We start from the raw sequence: 15,394 nt of genomic DNA, 5'->3' as shown, positions 1-15,394 counted from the left end.
ATTTTACTTCTCATTAATGTATGATGTACTCTGCCTCCAGCATTGTGGGATATGCAAGCCCTGATTCCTTACAAGTGATAGTTAGCTAAGGCCATAAAATGTGGAACTAGGAGAATATGTACACATAGCCTTCAAGACTGAGAATTACTGACTGTTATCTTCATAAAAAGATTCACAAAGATTGCAGAAACAGCAGAAAGCCACATTAAGAATATGAATGTAAACTTCAAGTAATTGAATTCTGACAAATGAATAAGTTCTATTTTCTACTATATTAGAATAACAATGATCATGCTGCTAGATCTTAACAATAAAATATATCCCTGTGTGCTGGATAATTTTATGTCAGTTTGACACAAGCTAAAGTTATCTGAGAGGAGGGAGCCTCAACTGAGAAAAAATGTCTTCTCCATAATATCAGGTTGTAGGCAGACTGTAGGGTATTTTCTTAATTAGTGATTGATGGGGGAGGGCCCAGGCCATTGTGGATGGTGCTATCCCTGGTGCTAGTGGTCCTGGGTTCTACAAGAAAGCAAGTTGAGCAAGCCATGATGAGCAAGCCAATAAGCAGCACTCATCCATGGCCTCTGAATCAGCTCCTGTCTCCAGGTTCCTGGCCTGTTTGGGATCATTTTCTGACTTCCTTCCATGATGAAGTATAAGCCAAATAAATCTTTTCCCCTCCAACTTGCTTTTGCTTGTGGTGTTTCAACACAGTAGTAGAAACCCTAATTAAAACCCCCCATTAAAAATTTGAGCATCAATAACTATATTGCTATTAGTAGTCACTTAAGAGTATCCAAGTACATATGTGATAAGCCTCTAGAACAAGTAGGAATATCTTTGCATTATGAAAGATAATGCTATTACCCCAAACACATCACCAAAATCTATAATAAACAAAAAATTAAACTCCAACTTAATGTTGCCCATTATTATCACTATAGAAAAAGATATTTGAGACTTTCTTTAATATGAAAAGATCCTATGAGCAATAACACTGTGACAGAAGTGAGAAAATGAAATTAGGAGACTTATCACATAGTAGAAAGGAAAAGCTCAGACTCCAATATCAGAAAGCCTGAGTTATACTCAAGAGCTTCTCCCACAGCTGTTAATCACTAGTTGAAGAAGCTCACTCAGTGACTTAACCTCAGCATCTCAATTTCTTCAACTCTAAAATGAATATAGTGATAGGAACATATGTTTCTAGAGCTATTGTGAAAAGAAATGAGCTCATAGACATTTGGCAGGTGTCTGGGAGAGAATACAGAGGTTCCTTGCAAAAACAAATAGTTGTGGTGGCAAACATGATCAGAATGTGATGGAGAGACAGAGGCAGGGAGACCAGGTATTTAAGTCAGCCTAGGGTACGCCTTTTGGTCTGGTACGGTGATACATGTCTTTAATACCTGCTTTCCAGCTTGAGGCAGAAGCAGGTGGATTTCTATGACGTTAAGGCTGGCTTTGTCTATGTTGTGAGACCATATATCAAACAAACAAAAATTAGATAGAATCTGGTCACTACTTATTCAACAGCTAAAGGAAAGGTAATAATGTGTTGAAAAGACATCTGTATCCCCATGAGAACAACAGCCAAGAAATGGAAACAACTCAAGTGTGTATCAACTCATGAAAAGACAAGGAAAATATGGTACATATTCACAATGGAATATTATCCAGCCTCTGAAAATAATGTAAGTTAGTCACTTGTGAATCACTGATGAAATTACAAGGTACTATGTTAAGTGAAATAAAACAAAATGAAAGTTCCACATAATCTTACTCACACAATAAACATTAAAATTTTGATCTTAAGATTGATAAGTTTAACATGATTTAAACATTATGCAATAAATGTGTATATCAAAACACTCCATGGTTATCCATTAATATATACTTTTATGCATAAGTTTAAGAATTAACTTAAAATGCATTGGAGGTTTGGAGAGATGGCTCAGTGTTTTTGACAGTGTTTGATGTATGACCCTGAACGCCATTCATATTCCAGCATTCATGTAACAGTCTGAGGTTTGTCTCATCCACGCCATCACCATTAGCTCCAGTGGCAGGAAGACAGCCCTAGTGGTGGTAGAGACAGAACAATAGCTTTGCTTGATGGCTGCCATTCTGCCAAACAGAAAATGCCCAATATTCAAAAAGGTTTTATCTCAAAGGAAAAAGACTGAGAGTGACATTTCAAGCATCTTAAATGACGCTTCCTGTCCTTCCTCTTCCCCGTTCTTCCATCTCTGTTCCCACTTGAACTTTTGATCTTCATTATGGTCCTGTTCCCCTTCTTATCATCTGTTTTCTCTTATCTCTGCTTTCTTAAGACCTTTCTTTACTCATCATACCAATGGTGCCTCTCTCATTTCCTGAATTCTACTAATACTCTAGGTTCAACCTACAAATTTTAATATTCGATGCTAAGATCCACATTAGTGAGTTATGCAACGTTTGTCTTTCTGGGTCAGGGTTATCTTGTTCCGTATCATGCTTTCCATCCACTTACTGAAAATTGTTATGGTTTTACAATGAAATAGAACTTAATTGTGAATTGGTATCATGTTTCTATTATCCACTCGTTAGTTGAAGGGATCAAGGCTGTTTCCCACATCCTAGCTACTGTGAAAGGAGTGTTATGAACATGGATGGACATATGTCTCTCTAGTAGGAAACACAGTCCTTCAGGTACATGCTCAGTATTAGCTTTTCTGGGTCAGATGGTAGACCACTGATTTAAGGATTTCTGCAGTGACTTTCACAGTGGCTGTGCCAATTTGCATTTCATCAATAATTTATAAGAGTTCTTCATTTCCCTACATACTTGCCAGTGTCTATTTTCTTGTTTTCTTAACCTTAGCCATTATGAATTGGTTAAGACGAAATCTCAAAGTAGTTTTAATTTGCATTTACCTTTTGGCTAAGGATGGTGGACACTTAAAACTATTTTTAGCCATTTGTCTTTCTTCTGAAAACTCTCTGTATAGTCCCACAGCCCATTTCTTAATTTGGTTTTTTGTTTTATCAGTAGTTAATTTTGTTTTAGTTTCTTGTATTATCTAGACACTTACCTTATGTCAGATGTTTAGTTGGCAAAGACTTTTCCCCATTCTTTAGGCTTCCTGTCAGTCAATTAACAGTTTTCCTTTGCAATAACTGTCATCACCTTTAAACTATATAATACTAAAATGATTTTACATGTTATGGAATACAATAATTAAAACACATAAATATATTATTAATAGTTTCCATTACTATAAGTCAATCACCAAACATTCATCTCTATTTCTGAGCTTATTCTGAAAAAAATGAACGGAATAAAAAGATCTAGATAATATTTAAACATAACCTTCATTTCAAACTTGTGCCTTTAGAGGCTCTCTCCTTTTGAAGATGGTACAAGAATGAATAATGCCTCACAAAGCAAAAATGAGCCACAGCTACAGAAAGCATAATTTAAAAACAGAGCACAAAGATTTTAGCATTCTATGCTAATATTTAATACTGTTTCACTTTGTGCCCATATGGCATTATCCATTTAATAGCATATTCATTATTCTGCATTTCATTTCATAAAAAGATCATTTTGCACTGTAAGCATGATATACATAGAAAGAAATGTCACTCTTGGCATCCTAAATGGTGCTTATTTTGCTTTGTCTCTGAACTATGAAGGAAGCTATGAAGCCTTCATAGCAAGTAGGGTGGGTCCAGGGAACCTGGGACAATTTTGCACCACTTTCTTGTGGTATCATGAATTTTAAATTCTACAGAGAACTCATGAAATGGTGCTCATTATAATTAAGACCTTAAATTTATGTACATGTAAAAACAATGACAGGGTAGAATGTCAGGATCACTTGCCACGTAGCACTAGAATACCTAGATGTATTTCCTGGAACTTATTATCTCAACTAGCATAGGTTGTTACTCCAAAGGAGTTGTCTTTCTTGAATTTATAGACCCTATTCATGGCATTATGAGTGAAATTCAGAGGATTGGTGCATGTTCATGAGAAAATAATGTCTTATTTTTATATTAATAAGTAAAATTTAACATTTCTTGAATTATGAATTTTCTCAACAAACCACAATAGCATTTTCAGTACCTAAGAATGATACTATTTTCACTAAAACTCATTTAATATCATATGTTCATTATGTACATTATTAATTTTATTTTATAATATTTTGATGATTATATGTTTCATCAACCAGTAATTACACTTATTACAACTTCAAACTTACTGTTTTATAACTTAAGCTTAAGTATTATTAATTGACATACACAAAGACCTATTATCTAACAATTTCCTTTCGAGTATGCAACCAAATTAATGAAATCAGTGTATCAAAGATTTCTGTCCTCCTACTTCCATTGAGGGACTATCTATAATAACCAAGATATACATGTAGTCTAAGAGTCTATTGGCTAATGAATGGATAAGAAGGTAAGGAAGAAGGGTATGGCAGGAAAAGGAGCCATTCCTCAGTGAGTAACCAAGTTATAGTAGGATAGGAATAGAATGCTCTGCATATATTGCATGATGGGATGAGCAGATGTGGAAAATGTACTCTACATCACAAGATTATGAAGGGAACATTTCTAAAACTTTCACCACAAGATAATGAAAATGTTTAATTTGATTCTAAAATTACACATATATGTATGTGTTAGAAGAAAATCTGCCAACTATACTTCTGACGGGAGGGTAATATACAGAACATGCAAAGAAATATAAAAGTCAAATACAGAAAAAAACTTTATCTCTCTTCCAGCCCATAAATAATCCATTGCACTTCAAGGACAGTTCTCAAAAGAAATACAAATGGCCAATAAATATTTTATAAAGTTGTCAGCAAATCCAGCCATGAGAGATGTGAAAATTAAAAATACTTAACAATTATATCTCACCTTTGTTAAGAATGGCCACCATCAAGAAAATAAATGACAACAAATGCTGGAGAAGACATGGCAAAAGATGAACATGTCTTCAATATTGGCTTGGCCTCTATGGGTATTAGTGTGGAGGCTTCTAAAACACAAACAAAAAGCTAAAACCAGAATAACCATATGACTCAGATATACACTGCTGGACACATTTCAAAGGACCCTGTTTCCTAGTATAGGAACACCTTCATATCCACCTTTGTTGCTGCTCTGTTCATAATGCCAAGGAATATATTCTGCCTAGATGTCATGTCCATCAGTATATGAATGAATAGTGACATGTTGTACATTGTATACACAATGTGATTTTATTCAGCCTTAAAGAAATACATAATTATGAACATGGTAGGAAAATGGAAAGAACTGGAAAAGATTATAATAAATGGTAACCCAAGCTAAGAAAGAAAAACACCACATGCTCTTCCATGTGGATACTAGACTCTGTTAACTATGTGCATCCTGGTAGAGTAAATATTGGAAAGGGTCAGGAAACTAGAAGGATTTCAGGAGAGTGGACCAGATAAGGCTTTAAGGAAAGAGGCAGAGTGGGGATAAAAGAAAAAATAGTAGAAGGAATACTAATAACAAGAGTATAAGAGGAAAGAGGGTCAAGATAGGAAGGGAAACAACAAATTAATTGCGTGTCAACAGGGTGAGTAAGAAGGATGAGCTGTAGTAACCTAGTGATGAACTAATCAGGAAAAACAACAGAAAAGAGGTCATTGTTCCAGGCTAGAAGGTGACCAAAAAGAGGATGCAGAAATTAAGTTTATGAAACATGTTTGTTTCAAAGACTGAGAAGGCATCATTGAAGGACATAGTTTAAGTCTGCTTCTGGTTGAGTTTACACCGCACCAAATCTTCTTCCATAATGCCATGTATTTCAGATCAAAAGATTTGTATTTGAGGAACATACAGGTGGCTCAATCAGTAAAGTGCCCATTGTGCAAGTCTAATGACTTGAGTTTGGATCCCCGGGACATACGTTGGGCAGCTCACAACTGCTTGTAACTCCAGTTAGAGAGTATCTTATGCCATTGTCCAGATACCTGTTCTCACATGCACACACCTCACACCACTCAGACACATTCATAATTTAAAATAAAATTATTCTTAAAAGTAATGAAGTGGAGACATCATTGAAGAAGACACCCAACATCAACCTCTAGCCTCCATACCTAAAGGTATACATATGTATGCACAGACAGAAAGACAGATAAATGCACATACACACACATACACACACACACACACACACACACACATGTGCTCTTACCTATAACTGTCTCACACACAATTAGTGTCATGGGCAATGTCCCCAATCACTTGATAGAAGAGTAAGGTCTTAAGATCAGTTCAGGCATATAAAGACATGGACTCAGATGCAGAAGCCTTGAATATTAAGGGAAAACTCTTCAGGCTGCTCATGTCTGGAGCTCTGTCTCTATGTTCTACTGCTTTCTGACTAAGAACATGGTGAGGACTGCAGCAAAACATATAACCACTTTGATTTTAAACTGCCAACTGCTAAAGCTAATACTTTAAAGGCCATGTAAATAGCTCATGCTCTCCTCTTTGTGCCTCTAAAGAACTAAGAGTTTTCTGCAACATCGCAAAACAGAAAAAATTGCCTTTGACATACCCAGTGACTGAAATGTGGCTGCAGTTCTATTTGTGTGGGATCATCAGAGCACAGTCAAACAGTGCTTTGATTCACAGATGCCACAAAATAGACAGAGAAATGGAAACCAGTATTCTGAGCTGCACAAATAAAAAGGTCTGGCTTGTACAAGGGAATCAATTCACAAGAGATACAGAATAGCAAAGGGGGAATTCCAGACTGGAACAAGGCAGAATATAGTTAGCCAGTTGACATATATATGTAACATCCTGCTACTACTTAAAAATTGCCAGAGTATCTTTCCATTCTCTAAGACCAGGCCAGAATGTTAAAACATTTGATATTATAGATATTTGAGAATACCTGCAAAAATATTTCCTGCCTATTTATATGCCATCCTATACATTTGTATTTAAATTTCATGGATTTCCTTCTCAAAATATCTTTCATCTTGATAGTGACCTTAGAAAAACAAAGTCACTTTGAGATAAATGTTTTTTGATGGTCTCAGATAGTGTGCCATATAAGGAACTACAATAGGGTTTAATTGTCTGACGTGTGTTGGGAAGTACTGGTGCATAAAACACTTCAATACTAAGTTCAGAGATGGACAAAAGGCAAATTTGTTTATGTGATCATTAAGTCGAATGAATCAGAAAGCCACTGTTATTAATTATACAGGGGAAACAATTAGCAATAGTCACATTTAAAGAAAATCCCTTCAATAAAGGCATGATTGAAAAGAAAAGAAAATGTTTTTCATATTTCTCTAAAGTTGTAATGTCAAGAATATTTAAATTTAAAAAAAACGTTTGAAATGGAAAATTGAGTGGTTTTGATTTTGTTACATTTTTCTCTCCCAAGGCCGAAGTGTATGTCAATGGTAGTAATTGTGAACAATTCTGGGTGTTCATATAGTCAAACAATCAATGCTTATTTTAGCAAGTGCCTGTGTAGTGTTTCAGGGTCTCTACCTGTGGCAGATAAGCAAGACCACAGGTAGCAGATTTTCCTAGTTTTTCAAGTTGCTGGTGAAAATAGAACATAACTGGGTATGAACACAGTCACTCACCTCTAGGTCTGGATAGAGCTGGGGGTTGGTTTCCAAGCCTCAGGAAGTGTCTGGGGTCTTGGGCAGATGGGAATAGAGGCAAGACATGTAGATTGCAGGGTCTTCTGCTGGGGGGTGGGGGTTCTTGGTGAAGAGGGAGCCTTCCTGAATGGTTGGAGGTAGCACAGGTACAAATAGCTAAACTAGTGGAAGTGCATGAATTTTGAACCAATGGAGGAGGAAACCCCATGGAACTGGACCAGGCCCTCTGGATAAGTGAGACAGTTGATTAGCTTGAACTGTATGGGAGGCCCCCAGGCAGTAGGGCCAGTACCTGTCCTTGGTGCATGGGCTGACTTTTTGGAGCCTGGGGCCTATGCTGAGACACTTTGCTCAGCCTTGGTGTAGGGAGGAGGGGACTGGATCTGCCTTGGCTGAGTCTGTCAGGCTGGGCTGACTCCCCAGGGGAGACCTTGCCTTGGAGGAGGTGGGAGTGGGGGGGTGGATTGAGGGGGAGGGCTGGGGGTGGGAGGAGGAAGGATGGGGGGATCTGTGGCTGATATGTGAAATTAAGGTAATTATAAAATAAAAATACTATAAAAAAGACAAAAAAAAGAAAGAAAATAGAACATAAGTCTATATTTCAAATGTATCAGTATCTTCCTCATAAGTGAGAGAGAGATTGTAGCTAGAGTTTTTCTGCCTGGCCCACAGTCAGGACAAATCTTTGTCACCTGCCAGTCCCACAGCTGCTCAGACCCAACCAAGTAAACACAGAGACTTATTTTGCTTACAAACTGTATGGCTGTGGCAGGCTTCTTACTAACTGTTCTTATACCTTAAATTAATCCATTTCTATGAATCTATACCTTGCCATGTGGCTTGTGGCTTACCGGCACTTTACATCTTCCTTGTCCTGGTGGCTGCTGCAGGCAGTGACTCCTTCTGCCTTCCTGTTCTTTTATTTCTCCTCTCTGTTAGTCCCGCCTATACTTCCTGCCTAGCCATGGGCCAATCAGTGTTTTATTTATTGACCAATCAGAGCAACACATTTGCCATACAGACCATCCCCCAGCACAGCCAAGTGCAGACCATCTCAGACACCTGCACTGAGGCTCGTGGTCCTAATCATCCTCTATGTGAACCTGCTGGGTAAAGCCACGAGGAACCCAAGAACAGGCTCCCACAGCACATACAGAACATCCCACAGCAAGAGATCTCTCCAAACTACTATTCCTCTTGTAAATAAAATGATTCCAAACTTAAAGAACATTTCCTAGTATGCCTATTTGTGAGGTTGATTTTTATATAACTCATCATCTGTCCAATATTATATACTCTGCTACTATCAACAGGTTTTGATTGTGGTGTATGCATTTTTCTTTTATAGCAAACAGTTTTTGCCACCTACTCCCAAATAACTTTACAGTTATATAGAGAAAGTAGTATATTGCAAATGGCAGTAATTAATAGATCTAAAAATGTAATATGCATGAGACATTAGTTTCTATTATTAAAATAATTATTTTAGCTGGGGTTCAATATTTATGACAGGGTCTCTCTATGTAGCTCAGGTTGGCTTAGAACTTGTTATATTAGCATTTAACTTTAGAATCTCCCAAAGTGCTAGAATGAATTACTATTCACAATGTAATCTATTATACATAGTTTCTGCAGCCACAAAAGTGTATAAAAAGATAAATTTCACTCATTAAGAGTCACTTTTACCCTAAATAATCCTGAAAGAACAGTTCTTTTCATTATTGTAAGTATATTTGTTACAACTCTGTGGGTTTGGTCCCAGGTTTTGGCACCAAAATGTGAGTTTTGCAACTCTGGGGAAAGGTATTCTGACTACATGGGGAGTCAGGCAACACCTTGAGCTGCTTAGGACAGCTCTGATGGCTGGATCTGCAAAGAGACAGTTCAACCCTAGATGCATCCTGGATACCCCAGAAGAGAAATTTTTTCTGACTACTCAGGAGAGTCATGCCTAGAACTGCTTCAGCAGGGAAGGATATCCTGACTGAGAAAGTCAGGCCAGGAATTGCTTCAGTAGGGAAGGGTATCCTGACTGTTTGAGAAAGTCAGGCTATACCTGGTGTGATGGGGATGGTCTCTTCTCAGGATATAGCAATTTTGCTCCTCTCCTAGAAAGCTACTATAGCTGGGCCTCTCTGGCCTAAGATGTTGCTTCTTTTGCTTTACTCTGAAAAAAGTGGAAACCCCTACATAAATGTAGCAATCTCCTGTAGGTCTGCAGAAAAGTGTTACTTTTTCAGCTCTCTTTTGCTCTCTCCACTGAGTGACATCTGAGCAAGGATCTTTTGTTCAGCTCTTCCTTGCCCTGTCTACTTAGGGATGTCTCAGCAAGGATCTTCTCTACACTAGTGAATGAAGATCTTCACACCCAAAACTCTTTTGAGAAAGAGATTTATTTGGGAAGGAGGAGTCCAGGAGAGTAGCTGCCTCTACCAGGGCGGAGAGAACCGTTCTTTTTAACTGACAAGGCAGGGCAGTTTATATAGGATGTCTTGGGGGTAGAGTCAGCCAACCCTTGACTTGGGGCCCAGAGTTCTAAGTCCTGCTCTGTGATTGGTTTCACAAATCAGTTGGCCAGAGGCAGAGATAACTCTGATCTTACTGAGCCAAACTGTGTTTCTTTGTGCCCTGATCTGAGCCATCTTTCCGTAGTTCTGGGCTCCAGAGTCAGGGTGGGTTTCTTTAGCCAACCCCTTTTCCCTGAAATTATTACATGCTAGTTTTCTTATAGCCATGTGTACTGTTCTCCATTGTATAGTATAGCTCTTCATGAAGTCCAGTCCTGTGCTTCTTGTTAGTAGAAGCTGTTCCAAAGAAAGTCAGTTTGCCTTTACCTTCAACATGCTGTTAATCTTACCTATCTCACCTGCTGCAATTCTTTAGTATCTTGGCAAGTCTTACCTCTAATTTGTTTCAGAATTTCATTGCACTAACTCTGTGACACTTCATTCTTTGAATGGGTTTAAGTTATATTCCAGAACACATAGGACATACAAAGAACAGTTGTAAGGTAAGGTGTGGGTAATCACTGAGCTATAATATAGCTCGTAGTTTTCTTGATTTTTCCTCTTCTCTATATCATTTTTTTTCTACAAAATGCTTTCTCACACAAATAAGATCACAGTAAGATTTAGAAGCAATGAAATTTTACATCTTTATTTTTTACTCAGAATTCTAAGCATAAATTGTCATGGAATTTAATTTATCAAATTAAAATAACTGGGAAAATGTTGATTTAATATCTACTTCATTTCTAGAAAAGAATGCTATAGAACAATTAGCAGTATAAGCTATAAGATATGTAGTTCTAAGACAAAATCACCCATTGTCTAAATACTAAAATAATAGTCTATTTTTGATTTGTATTACCTTGGGAGGTGTTGTCTCCTCCTGAGGGAAGAGCAACAAGAAGAGAGCTATGGTTATTTTTAAAAACATGATAATTATCACACTTGAGTAGATTAATTTTAATCAGATCAAACTGTTGTAGCTCCCAAAGAAATTCCCATTCTAGAAGCCAAAGTTCTCCTTTGATCATCCTTAAACCCTCAGAGAAAGCCATAGTAATTATCCATTAGGGACTGAATGGTTATTTAATGGGGACCATGCCTGAGAAAATGTTTTGTCACACCACTCCTTTCCTCCATCCTCTGTATCCATCTAAGGCTTGTTTATATTTCATGCCCCTAATTAATTACACTCACCATGAGAATATCTGTGGCAGTTTACTCATTGATTTTTTTTTTATCCACAGGTTTGAATGCGACTTGTAAAGAACAGGCTTAAGATTTTATGGACAGTTACAGAGTTGTATTGTAATCCTGATTTGACTTGAAAAAAAAAATCAAAGCCAGGATTGATTAATGTGATGAGCAGATAACATCTTACAGAACAGAAATCATATATTCTTAAGCTTGGAAGGTCTCATATTAAATTAATTTGTATTTTTCCCCCAAATGATCCTTCAGAATAAGATGTATTTTATTTTAAATGTCAAAGGGGATTTAGGGCCAGCAAACTGATCATGGTGTAAACACATACACACATAAACATACTTGTTCACATGTACACACAGAGAGACAGAGAAGCAGAGAAAGAATAATACGTTTTTTAAAAAAAAGTATTTAGAAGTTGTTATCTCCAATTATTTGAGTGCTTAAAAATTCCCACAGCCTAGAAATATACTATTTTTAATTATGTGGGTTTGTACATGTGAGTGTGGATGATTGAGAGACAAGAATCGATGAATGCCATTAGAGATGAGTTACAACTATATTTAAACCACTAAACATGAGTGCTGGGAAACAAACTCTGGTACTTTACAAAAGTAGTATGTGCTTTGACCCACTGAGAAATCTGTCCAGACCCAATTTTTGTACTTTTAAGTCACTACAAAGTAATTGGTAGCTTTTTCTATAACCCTATCATATACATGAAAAACTGTACTTAGCTGTGTCATGTTTTCTTTACAAGTGGAATTATTCAATTTCTTTTATTAAAATAAAAAATCAGAAATACTACTGCCGAGATTTCATCATACGTTTATTTTTTTTTTCTTTTTCATGGATTTCAGATTTCCCTGTAGCTTTTCAGACCACAGGACCTCAAAGCAATCAGGAATACTGTGGTTAAAGCTAAGGATGCATTTCTTCTTGGTTGTAAGGGTTTTATTAGCCGAAGCCTCAGCACCTCCACAGGTTTCAGCATGGGTGAATGAGCTATGAAGCAGGTGAATTTAATGAGAAATGAAATAATTTTTTGTGAAATTCTAACAGAGAAGCATATATTTACCACTGATAATCTTGCAAAAGTCAAATTCGACACCTTTATTTTAAGATTTTTATATACAAAGCTTGACATTAAAAACATCAAGTGAATATTTTCTATTAAAATAAAATAATATAAACCAATTGATGTTATTTGGAATTTAAGAAGTACATACATATACAGAGAGATAAATCACTGAAAATATGCAATTGTAATTAAGCACAGTTTTATGAGACATTTTGTGGTTCCTTTAAAGGAAAATAATCATTGGAATTTTAGGGTACACAAACAGCAGAACTATTGGGTTCTAATTTCACCTTAAATCTAAGATGAAAAAATTTTTAAGCATAATGAACTACAAAATTTTCCTCCTGTTTTCTATGTCTTTAGTATGTTTTGAAGTAATTTGTCCTCTCTAAATTACTACATGGATTTCTATACTATATTTTGACTTGTCAATCTACTTGCCAAGTAGACACCCTCATCATTAATGGTTGCAAACATCAGGGTGCAAAACCCTCCCAGCCAATGACATTTGGAAAAACTACTACCCCATGGAATTTAGAACGTAATAGGCATTTTTCCCATCTAGTTGACCCTCCATTGATTTATTGTGAGGCAATAAAGAATAATTTTTGTCTTGCCTAGAGGACATAGTCTGCATGAGTGAAAAGCCAAAAGATATTGCAAATGTCAAAATAAATAACGTGTATTATATTGTCTCCATCTACCGGGTCTGTCATAAAAAAGAACTAATTAGGGACAAAGGAACTCTTTATCACAAAGTCAGAAAGCAGCTTATAGAATAGAAGAAGTTGATTTACCCTTACTATGTTCCAGAAACTGTGAAATAGCCAAATCTCAACTATGAGATAATCACAAGGTCAGAAGGGTTGCAAACTGAATGTTCCAGAAGTAATCAGCTTGGTGTCATTCATGACTCTCCACGCAATAGCCTTGCTTAGTTGCTGTATGTCAAGTAACATAAATAAGTGATCAAGTCTATGACATCAAACCTGTGCAGTGCATATTACAATGTGAGAATGAATATTAAAATTCATGAATATAAAATCTAAACATTAGGAAAAAGATAAAATCAGTGTGCTAAAAATAGTATTTAGCTAACTTAATACAGCCTCAAAGGTCAGTTTCTGCAAATAAAGATCTATTTGTTCACTGAAACAAAGTATATGACACTTATGAACATGTTTGTCCAGGACAAATCAGCATTCTTGACAGCACTATCTGAACTAGCTCACCAGCTGATAAGGGTCTTATCATGAGTCATTAAAATATTGGCTAATAGATACAAAGAAACAGAGTTAATCTAACAGATGAATGCTCTTTTGACATTTCTTAAATAAGATAAAGTTAAGGTAAAACAAAGCTTGGAAGAAATAAAACCAATTCAGAGCCTAATTAAAGAAATCCAACTCTACTTCCAAATGAGAAAAGTAGTTGCCTGTACCAGAAAGATTTATTTAAGATAAAAACAGATGAACTTACAAAATATGGCAGTGTTCTGTTTAGTCACAGTAGGACAGCAAGGAAGAAGCTCTCAGAACTCTTTCTGGGTACATTTCCTGAAAAAGAAAATTAAAATAAATAAATGTGAAAGTATAAGCTAACATGAACAGAAAAAGACATTGAAAAAAATACATGACTTATAAAATGGAAGACCACATTTTAAAATTTAAATTGTAAATATACATATAAGCATGTATCATGATCACTGATGCTTCTAAGCTAGTAGTTGATCTGCCTGTTCATAAATCAACTGACCATCATACCTATGTATGTACACATGTATGTATAAGTTTATGACTATAAAAATTTGTCTTGGACATTATTGAAGTTCCCATTATCCACTCACTTAGAATATTATAAGTATATTGCCGAGTTGTTATTTGAGTGAAGAATACTTTCAGTATAATATATTCATGACATAATTATCACTACTAATAATCAAAAGGTAAATATTAATATACTCTTAAATTAAATTCATAAATATTCATTTCTTCTATCACAAGGGTTAGTCAGTATTAGTGTGAAAATTTGATCCATAATAAATTAAATGTTTAATGAACAATTCCTGTTCTGTTTACTTAATACAAAGGATTTTATATTATATCTGTATTTCTAGACTGATTAAAAAAACCAACCAATAATTGAGAAGATCAAAGAAGTAATTACAAGCAGTGATAAATGTGAAAGAGATGAACTGTACAATGATCACAATGTTAGCTATTTTAAACTAGAACCTAACTTGCTGCCAGTTGTGGTGGCACATACCTGTGATCGATACACTTGGGATGCTGAAGGGAGGGTCACTGTAAGTTCCAGGCTTGTCTGGGATACAGAGTTACATACTGTCTCAAAAATCAGTCAATAAATAAATAAACCAAAACAGAAAAAGAAGAAAAGAAAGGCAACTTTGAAAGAGTAAATAATTATATATGCTTAAAAACCAAGTAAGCCAGGCAGTGGTGGCCCAAACCTTCAATCCCAGTACTCTGGATGCAGAGGCAGGAGGATCTCTGTGAGTTCGAGGCCAGCCTCGAACATAGAACAGAGCAAGTTCCACGGCAACCAGGGTGGTTACACAGAGAAACCCTGTCTCAAAAAACCTAAATGAATAAGTAAATAAGATAAAAGAACCAGTTAAAGGAAGAAGTGGTAAGCAGTTGAGCACACCACAAATATCATTTGTGTTTGGCAAGGCAAATGTGTTCAGAAGATGACTGGGGAATGTTTATGATGGTGATAATAGAAATTTTCTACATTTGGCAGAGACCAAGTCAGACTTGATAAAGCGATTATTCAAAGTACAAACAGGTAATATTACACAGAATTTAGAAAATATATACAAAAATGAGTGGATCTATTACTGAAATGATAACCAAATCATTTGAAAGAAAAAAATGTTAAATGTACAAGCTATTTTACATATAATTGAT

General features: G+C 36.0%; 1 protein-coding gene across 1 annotated transcript in view; it reads right to left on the bottom strand.

The window, feature by feature from the left end:
• Marchf1 (membrane associated ring-CH-type finger 1) overlaps positions 1–14,041 on the bottom strand; it is a 540,293-nt gene extending 526,252 nt beyond the window's left edge. The window contains exon 1 of the mRNA XM_037211768.1: positions 13,944–14,041. The gene's annotated coding sequence lies outside the window, so the exon portion shown is untranslated. The remainder of the gene's footprint in view (positions 1–13,943) is intronic.
• Between the last annotated feature and the right edge of the window lie 1,353 nt (positions 14,042–15,394).

Source organism: Peromyscus leucopus, chromosome 17 (genome assembly GCF_004664715.2).
Source record: "Peromyscus leucopus breed LL Stock chromosome 17, UCI_PerLeu_2.1, whole genome shotgun sequence".
Taxonomy (NCBI): Eukaryota; Metazoa; Chordata; class Mammalia; order Rodentia; family Cricetidae; genus Peromyscus; species Peromyscus leucopus.
Note: the sequence above shows the minus strand (reverse complement) of the source record. Positions and strands in the feature narration are given on the sequence as shown.